Raw genomic sequence first — 8715 nt, 5'->3', positions numbered from 1 at the left:
GAGTTAAGAACCTTGCTCTGCATTAAGCTTTAGCTTAAAAGAATATTGTGGCTGGATTTGCTGTTCTATCCACACCACTAAAACTTTCTTCATATCAGCAATAAGGCTGTTTCTCTTTCTTATCACTGGTCTGTTCACTGGAGTAGCACTTTAATTTCCTTCAAGAACTTTTCTTTGGCACTCACAACCTGGCTGTTTGTCTCAAGAGGCCTAGCTTTCACCCTATCTTGATGTTCCACAAGCCTTTCTCACTGAGCTTAATCATTTTCAGCTTTTGATTTAAAGTGAAAGACATACAACTCTTCCTTTCACTTAAACAGTTAGAGGTCATTGTGGGATTATTAATAATAACTAATTTCAATATTGCTGTGTCTTAGGGAATAAAGAGACCCAAGGTGAGGTAGAGAAACAGGAGAATGGTCGGTTGGTGGAGCAGTCAGAACACACATTTATCCATTAAGTTTGCCATCTAATATGGCTGTGGCTCATGTCGCTCCAAATGTAATGTCACTCCAATGTAATGATGATCACAGATTATCATAACAGATACAATAATAATTAAAAAGTTTGAAATATGGCAAGAATTACCAAAGTGTGACACAGAGACAAGAAGTGAGCACATGCATTTGGAAAAATGGGGCCAATAGATTTACTTGATGCAGGGTTGCTATAAACCATTAATTTGTAAAAGATGCAATATCTGCAAAGTGCAATAAAGGAAAGTGTAGTAAAATGAGGTATGTCTATATTATATTCTTAAAAATTGCGGAGGGTACATTTTATGTGTTCTCACCACGAAAATTGCTACGTATGGGAGGTAATGCATATGTTAATTGTGTCTATCTATCCATTCCACAATGTAGAGATATTTCAAAACAACCTGATATATATGGTAAGTATATACATATATTTAATTTTTCAATTAAAAAGTTAAATTATAGACTGGATGTGATGGCTCATCCCTGTAATCCCAGCATTTTGGGAGGGTGAGGCAAGAGGATCACTTGAAGTCAGGAGTTTGAGACCAGCCTGCACAACATAGTGAGACCCTGTCTCCATGAAAATAAAATATTAGCCCAATGTTGTGGTGCACACTTTTAGTCCCAGGTATTCAGGAGGCTGAGGTGGGAGAATCACTTGTGCCCAGCAGTTTGAGTTTGCAGTGAGCTATGATTGTGCAACTGCACTCTAGCCTGGGTGACAAAGTGAGACCCTGTCTCAAAAAACCAAACAACAACAAAATAACACAAAAAAGAAAGAAATAGTAGGTATGCTGTTGTAGGTGGAGGGGTTGGTGCATGTTGCAATTCTGAATACGAGGGCCACGATGTAGGTTTTATCGAAGAGACATTTGGGAACTAAAAGGATTAAGTCAGGTCTTGAACCCAAATGATCTTTTAGGGCACCTCAAATCTCACTACAAAGTGTCCACCTATTCTGCCTATATTTAGAGTGTGTCCCAATTGTAACTTACTAAATCCAGAAGGCAACATTCCCTTCTCTTGTTGAGAGCCTGATTCAGCAACTGCCGACAGAAGCCTTAGAGAGGCATTAGTTCTCATGTTATTGAGTAATATATGAGAAGACAGCTTTTGTATTGGCAATACCTTCATAAATTCCAAAAGTTCAGATTTCAAATATATAACACATAACAATTAAACCATAAAAAGGCACCTTGTGATGTGCTGTGTAATTATCCAAAGAATATAACTTTACAAGCTAAAGTGGTCTGGAAATGAGGATAAGTATCCAGTACTCAGCCAAAATATTTCTCTGGTGACATAAGAATTGAGGAGCCAAGAACTGTAGCGCCACTAAAGCTTTCTGGCTTCCTCCCAGGAGTCTAAACATTTATTTCCTGAGAAATACCACTTGAATCATTTCTTGGCCTCTGGACAGGATATCACAAAGCTAAAACTACATTGTCCTTATTTTCTTTTGTGAGCTGGAACCAGGACTTTTTAACTTTTTTACTTGTATATTTTTCACTGAGTTAATACAGCTATATTTTGGCAAATCTCAGCAGTATTGCTTAATATTATTCTGGGAGATAAAATCTTAGAGAAAGACCAGATTCTCTAGACCCCATCAAAATTCCAAACACCAAGTTTAGAGTGCAAAACATCTGAAGAGAAACTCAAATCCAGGCAGATCTTGCCAGAGCCCTGAAGCATGGCATTTACTTAAAGATACAGAAGACCAATTACTGGATATAAGAGATGCCCTATGAAGAGAGTGTTGAAGGAACTGTATTTATTGACCCAGAAGAAAAGATGTGTGAGGGATAATTTAATAATTGTCTTTAAAATGTAGCCATGACTCAGATGCACAAATAGTCAATAAATATTCTCTTTATTCTTAGATGATTAAATAGACTTAAGAAGGGCCATGGGAAATTATAATTAGACTTAAGAAGGAATCCTGACTGTGAGACATTGAAAATGGTTTCTGAAGAAAGTTGTGGAATCTTTCCTCCAGAGAGGTTTGTAAATAGGAGAGAGTCTATCTGTTTATGATGGTTTGAGTGCAGCAGCAAGACCTAGGGATCCCAAGGTTTCTCCTATAGGGCTAGATTTGATACACCAGCCCTTTTGGAATCATGTTGCCCTTATATAACGTTGGGGTGCACTAGCATTATTTGTATTTAAACAAGTGGTCAAGCCATATATTTGAAAAACATATCCTCTGTAATAAATTGTAATGTTTAGTTGTCTCCTTTCATTTCCAGACATGATTTTAATACCAGTTTAAGTAATATGCTCAGTGTAATTCTTTGCTGTCTCAGTAATTATTTCATCATTGATGATTAAGATTAATATTACTGATTCTTTTTTGAAAGGAGGGAAAATAGTGTGAGCGGTGCCATTTCACCCAAGTCCTGTTAGGTTAAGTGTTTTGTAAAATGAAACCGTGTTTATTTGAATAATTTTCTTTCCACAGACTTCATCAGGAGGTTACCAGATTAAAAGTTCTTTTTCTCTAAGTTAGTTTGTTTTTAATCCATATTACTTTCTTTACATAGGATTTGTAGAGACAATTCACAAGAAGTGGCTGAATCTCACATACATTTGAAAAGGTAAGTTTTAATTTTCTTAAAACTTATAACAAAATTGTATCAGATAAATACATTTGTAATAAAGCCAAATATATTTTAAAGTATTTTTGAAGAGTACAGATCCTCCTCGACTTAGAATGTGGTTATTTCCCAATAAATTTATTGTAAGTTGAAAGTATCATAAGTTGAAAATGCACTTAATATTCCTAACCTACCAAACATCATAGCTCAGCCTAGCCTATCTTAAATATGCCTGGAACACTTACATTGTCTACAGAAGGGCAAAATCATCACAAAGCCTATTGTATTAGAAAGTGTTGATTATCACATGTAATTTATTCAATAGTTACTGAAAATGAAAAACAGAATGATTGTTCAGGTACTTGAAGTTTCTACTGAATGGGACAGTTTCTAATGAATGCATCTCATACACCTTTATGGAGTTGAAAAATTGTAAGTCAAAACATTGTAAGTCAGAAACCATCTGTAATTAGAACTGGATATGACTTTATGGTTCATCTTTTGAGAGAACAGAAATCCTGAGAAAAGAAAGAGTGTATCCAAGATAACAATGGTAGTATTAGGGTACTCTAACTCAGTCTAGAGCTCTTTACAACACACATCATTACATCTTGCTCTGTTTTGGTTATTTGTCTGGTGAGGTAGCATGAGTTTGTATATGTCTATTAGGGCTAAGAATCTGTTGGTCCGTAGAAGTGTAAGGGAGACTAATAAAGAAGATATTTTTCATGACCTTAGAGACAACATTTTCATGTTGAAACTCTTCTAGAATAAAAGGAGAGGAGGATTAGAAAGTGATATTGATTTATTGTTCATGAAAATAAAATAGTTGGTATCATGGGAATTTGCCTTATATTAAATATCATAGATGATAGTTAAGAAATTAAATGTGGCATATATTAGCCACAAAAGAATCCCTCCAAACCTTATTAAAAAGAATGTGCAGTGAAATGTCCATAGTAAGCCATATTTATGTAGCCTGGAATTAGAGAGCCTTTCTGTGTTGTCAAGTATTTGGGTAACATAGCAAACAAAAATTGTAAAGCAGTGTGGCAGACTAAAAGCCTCATGGTAATGTGAAAAGCCAATATCACTGTTACAGTAAATGAAGGAAAAAGCGGGTAACCCATATCTACACACCATTAACTACTTTGTCTTGACATCTCAAGTTCTGTCTTTGCTAACAACTATAGGCCGCTCTCCTTCCTTTCTAACTCCTCCTCTCTCCCTTCTCTGTCATAATTTTCTTCCCTCTAGCCCATCTTCTCTAGCCCTAACACATATGCACTGCAAGAACTTATAGATGGATAAAAATACATTGTCTATCCTCAAGAATCTCATAGTCCAGTACAGGAGATAAAGAGGTAGACAGGTAAACAATTATGAGACAGTCTACTGACGAGATGAAAGCATTTTTCCATATGGGTCAATGGAAACCCAAGCTATGGGTTTCAGAGAGGTGATGACGTCTGAGTGCAGTTTAGAATGCTAAATAGGAAGATCTCATCATCTTCTCCTTGGATGATTGAAAGTACTCCCTAACTGGACTTCTTGCCAACATGCTTGCCCTCCCAAATTTTCAGGGAGCTTCCAGTCCAAAGGCAATGAAGCATAAGAAATTCAGGGAATATTTGGAAAAAGACAAAATGTTTGGTGTGATGTTATGAAGTCATGAAGGGATCTAAATAAAAAAGATGAGCAGAGGCTAAATCATAAGGTGACTTGTATACCGTGAGCCCTGTCTTGTAGAACTAGAAGAGCAGTTGAATGTGTTGGTAAGTGGAAGATTTACCCAGTACAATTTGCATTTTGATCTCGTGACATCTAAGCGAATATTAGATTGAACTGGAGGAGGATAAACATGATGGCAGGAAGCATAGTTAAGAATCATCATGGAAAAGGTAATGGCATCTTCAGCTAGTGCAGTGGTGGGAATAGAGAGCAGCAGACAGATTCCAGAGACATTTAGGAGTTAATATTGACAGGACTTGGTTTTGGATTGACTGTAGTAGGTGAGGGAAGAGAGAGAACAAGGAATATCTTATCTGGCTTGAACAACTAGATAGTGGTGCAGTTCACTGAAATATGGGATGCACAAGGAAGAACACTTCTGAGTGGGGGAGGAAGATATCAAGTTTGGATGTGTTGAATTTGACTTGCCTATGAGTCATTTACTTTACCTAGTGATATTTGATAATTATTCCCATCAATAAATTTTCTCCTAAGCAATTTGATATAATGGTCTGGAGCTCAGGAGAGCGCATACACTCTACCTTCTTTGCCTTTTCTGAATGCTTTTAGAATCCATATTTGACAACTTAGCCCTTGATTCCATACTGGCCTGTCCCAGTCCTTTATTTTTCTTATTTCTGTGTACTTTTCAGAGGCAGACATTATACATCCATCTATACCTTTTGCAATGCCTAATTCACTTGTGGGCATGAGTGAGGACTTTGTAAAGGCTTCTGAATACTTGCATTTGGCCACCTCACCACTGAGGTCATTCAGAAAAAAGAATGACATTTTAATACTTATTAAAGGGTGCAAAAGACATTTAAATCTTTATAAATTCCTTAACAGATATCACAAATCAGATTCACATGTGTGACCAATTTTACTTGAAAGATTTGTGGGACATTTTCCATTACCCCATTCCCGTAATTTAAGTTTTCAAACTTTTAGGAAAAGTAGAAATGACACTGCTTTCCTACACTAGTTTTCTTCAAATTCTTTATTCTATCTTCTGGGTCCCTGTGATTCCGCAATTCACTTAGGCATATGAAATTGATAAACTAGGGAAGCAATCTTGTCATTGTTATCTGATATTTTGAGACTTACAATTATCTGTAGATGTTGTATCCCAAGACACTCCCTGCTTTATTTTCTCCAAAGGAAGGACCTCTTACATATCAACAGTGGACCTTGAAAAGTTTCTGTTAAGCACTGACTGAAAATAGTTATTTTACTTGAAAAAATATTCAAGAGGTTTAAGCACAGTTGCCAAATATGGCAATGAGGTCTTTTGTGGCTTAGCAATTCTTGCTTTCCTGTCTTCCTCTATTTTGATGTTCTGTCATTATTTTTACCTTCCCTTTTCTTAGAATTTTTATTTCATTTATGCATGCATCCTTGCATGCATCCTTGTATCTATACATCTGAATGTATCTATACATTCATTCTTTACACATTACTAAAATTTTCCAGTCCTAGTCTCTGTGCCTTGCAAAATACTCAAGAAAAGGATTAGTCATGTAATGCATATGTTGTGTAAATGTGCAAAGGTAAAAGATTAATACACACCTGCTTCTTCCCCACATAGCCTTCTTGAATACTTTATATGAATATCAATGTAGTTTTTAGAGAAAATAATTCCTTCTTGAATACTTTATATGAATATCAATGTATTTTTTAGAGAAAATAATTCCTGCCTTGGGACCCAGGCACAGTGGAGTGATACCAATAGTGGGACTTGTAACCCCAGTACATGGCAAGGGATAAATCCTGCAGGTGGAGCTTCATTTTATTCACCCCCTGCCCACTCTTCTAATCAAAACTTTCCATCACCTAATTCACATGTAGGCTTACTCTGTGCCATGCACATAGTAGGTGCTTTACACATATTAATTCCTTTAATTCTTACTACTATCCTGTGGATTAAGCCCTATTGCTATCCCCATTTAAAGGATGAGGAAACTGAGGCATAGAGAACTTTAGTACATTTTCCAAGGTCACACAGTCAGTAAATGATGGAACCGAGATTCAAACCCAGGCAGACTGGCTCCAGATCTACGTTCTTGGCCAATATACTATGGTATGGAACTTGTTTGATTAATTTAGTGGGTAAATCTGTATTTCTGTCAGCTACTCTGTGTCTTCTTCTAAATGTGGGCTACATCTGTTTGCTAGAGAGCAGCTCAGAACCAAGGAAAATGGTATACACCTTTGCTCTCAACATTTAAATGTGGCACCCAAAGATTAATGGGGAATCCCCCAAAAGGATCTACTGAAACTAGCACCAACAGAAAATTGGTGTAGCAATTTGGTGACACAGGAAAGAAGAAGTATTTCCTTTTTATGAAGGAGTCTTTTGAGTCCTGAGATTATAAAACTTTGAACAGCTCTCTCTTCAGGAAAATCTTTTTATTTTATTTTATTTTGTATTTTTCTGTTATTATTTTTTAGAGGTGGAGTCTTGCTATGTTGCCCAGCCTGACCTGAAACACTTGGGCTCAACCAATACTCCTACCTCAGCCTCCTGAGTAGCTGGGGCTACAGGTGTGCTCCACCATGCCCGGCCTCTTCAGGAAAATCTTTGTATTGTTCCACAGTTGTCACATTAGTGCAAAATTTGAAAAATCAGTCTTCAAATTTGAATTGAAAAGGAAGAGAATGAGATATTTATAAATAAGAAAATTTCATATTTTGGTGTGGTAATGTAATGAGCCGGGCAAGGAAATGTTCTAGAAAAGTATAAGAGCTTACCAGTGAAATCAAAGAGGACACAAACAAATGGAAGAACATACCATGCTCATGGATAGGAAGAATCAATATCGTGAAAATGGCCATACTGCCCAAGGTAATTTATAGATTCAATGCCATCCCCATCAAGCTACCAATGAGTTTCTTCACCGAATTGGAAAAAACTGCTTTAAAGTTCATATGGAACCAAAAAAGAGCCCGTATTGCCAAGACAATCCTAAGTCAAAAGGACAAAGCCGGAGGCGTCACGCTACCTGACTTCAAACTATACTACAAGGCTACAGTAACCAAAACAGCATGGTACTGGTACCAAAACAGAGATATAGACCTATGGAACAGAACGGAGCCTTCAGAAATAATGCCACACATCTACAACCATCTGATATTTGACAAACCTGAGAAAAACAAGAAATGGGGAAAGGATTCCCTATTTAATAAATGGTGCTGGGAAAATTGGCTAGCCATAAGTAGAAAGCTGAAACTGGATCCTTTCCTTACTCCTTATACGAAGATTAATTCAAGATGGATTAGAGACTTAAATGTTAGACCTAATACCATAAAAACCCTAGAAGAAAATCTAGGTAGTACCATTCAGGACATAGGCATGGGCAAGGACTTCATGTCTAAAACACCAAAAGCAACGGCAGCAAAAGCCAAAATTGACAAATGGGATCTCATTAAACTAAAGAGCTTCTGCACAGCAAAAGAAACTACCATCAGAGTGAACAGGCAACCTACAGAATGGGAGAAAATTTTTGCAATCTACTCATCTGACAAAGGGCTAATTTCCAGAATCTACAAAGAACTCAAACAAATATACAAGAAAAAAACAAACAACCCCATCAAAAAGTGGGCAAAGGATATGAACAGACATTTCTCAAAAGAAGACATTCATACAGCCAACAGACACATGAAAAAATGCTCATCATCACTGGCCATCAGAGAAATGCAAATCAAAACCACAATGAGATACCATCTCACACCAGTTAGAATGGCAATCATTAAAAAGTCAGGAAACAACAGGTGTTGGAGAGGATGTGGAGAAATAGGAACACTTTTACACTGTTGGTGGGATTGTAAACTAGTTCAACCATTATGGAAAACAGTATGGCAATTCCTCAAGGATCTAGAACTAGATGTACCATATGACCCAGCCATCC

The sequence above is a fragment of the Piliocolobus tephrosceles genome, chromosome 12, assembly GCF_002776525.5.
Source record: "Piliocolobus tephrosceles isolate RC106 chromosome 12, ASM277652v3, whole genome shotgun sequence".
Lineage (NCBI taxonomy): Eukaryota > Metazoa > Chordata > Mammalia > Primates > Cercopithecidae > Piliocolobus > Piliocolobus tephrosceles.
The sequence above is the reverse complement of the archived record's forward strand: the minus strand, read 5'-3'. Positions refer to the sequence as shown.